Source organism: Narcine bancroftii, chromosome 2, assembly GCF_036971445.1.
Source record: "Narcine bancroftii isolate sNarBan1 chromosome 2, sNarBan1.hap1, whole genome shotgun sequence".
NCBI lineage: Eukaryota > Metazoa > Chordata > Chondrichthyes > Torpediniformes > Narcinidae > Narcine > Narcine bancroftii.
This window is the reverse complement of record NC_091470.1, coordinates 293,239,906-293,241,363: the sequence shown is the minus strand read 5'-3', so window position 1 is coordinate 293,241,363 and position 1,458 is coordinate 293,239,906. Positions and strand designations below refer to the sequence as shown.

The 1,458-nt window shown below is 31.6% G+C and overlaps 1 non-coding gene across 1 annotated transcript; it reads left to right on the top strand.

Annotated features, from left to right (window-relative positions):
- Positions 1-882: 882 nt before the first annotated feature.
- On the top strand, positions 883-989 carry LOC138755947 (U6 spliceosomal RNA). The gene has a single exon (XR_011352645.1). It is a non-coding gene; the product is annotated as a U6 spliceosomal RNA (small nuclear RNA).
- The last annotated feature ends 469 nt before the right edge of the window (positions 990-1,458 follow it).

Here is a 1,458-nt window from a genome sequence, read left to right as displayed (position 1 = left end):
TTTGGGAAATAATTTATTAATATTTTAAAGTTGAAGGACAAATACAGAATAACTCATGGTATAATGTTTGCATATCATCAATTGAAAGCTTATTTAAAGGACAAATTGGGAACCAGACTGAGACTACCAGAAGGAAGCAGCTTTGACTATGTAATTACAGGCACAATGATAATTAAAAGATTAATAACAAACATGTACATTAAACTCCAATGCAAGGAAAATGATGAAATAGGTACAAACCTAAACAAAGCTGGGAAATAGATTTAAACATAAAGATAAAGAACGAAACATGGGAAGAGCTATGGACTGGAACTATGAAGAACACAATAGACACAAGGCTATGTATGATACAATATAACTGGTTGCATAGGCTATATAATCACCCCTCAGAAATTAAAAGAGTGGGACCCAACAATGTCAGATAGATGCTTTTATTGTAAACAAGAAATTGGAACAATACATGCAATTTGGGCATGCACAAAAGTGAATACTTTTTGGGAAGAGCTAAGTCAGATATTGAGCAAAATCACAAAAAAAATGCCAAAAAATCCAGAATTTTTCTTTTAAATAATACAAGAAGTAAAGAACTAGGTCTCAAATTGGACAGAGTCCAAAAAAGATTCATTATGATAGCTTTAGCGGTAGCAAAAAAATGTATAATGTCAACCTGGAAAATGTTAGAGAGTCTGAAAATACAACAATGGTACATGGAAATGAGTAAGTGTATTCCATTGGAACAAATTATGTATAATTTAAGAGACAAATATACATTGTTCGAACAAATTTGGGAACCAGTATATGAAATATGACAGAAAATGTCAGCCTCGGACCTCCATCTCCTAAAGTGATAAGAAGATAAACAGGATCAGATTTAATGTGTAAGTGCTCACTTCGGCAGCACAAATACTAAAATTGGAACGATATAGAGAAGATTAGCATGGCCCCTGCGCAAGGATGACACGCAAATTCGTGAAGCATTCCATATTTTTTTAAATATAAAAAAAGAAAGAAAAACAAATTTAATGTGTAAAAGTAGACGACATGACTTTTTTTATTTTTCTTTTGTGTGAAGATGTTCTTTGCTTGTATTTTATAGGTTTATTATGGTTTTGGGGGGAGGTGGGAAGGGGGGAGGGAGAAAAGGGGGAAGTGTCACTGTGTATACTTAATGAGAAGCATTTGTACATATTTTTATTGATATGGTTCATAGTGCGATAAATAAAAAGTTACAAAAAAAATTAAATATACATTACGAATTTGGTTTCAATTTCAGAAGTTCTTTGACTGGAAAATTTTATTTATCCACCACCATTTCTCTTAATTAATTTTTTCAGCCATCTCATTTAGGGAAGTTAAAGGAATTTTTTTAAGATTTGTCTATAGATGGTAGCTTAATAACTTTTGAACAATTATCTAATAAATGTCATATAGCTAAGACACTTTTTTTTGGATACTTCC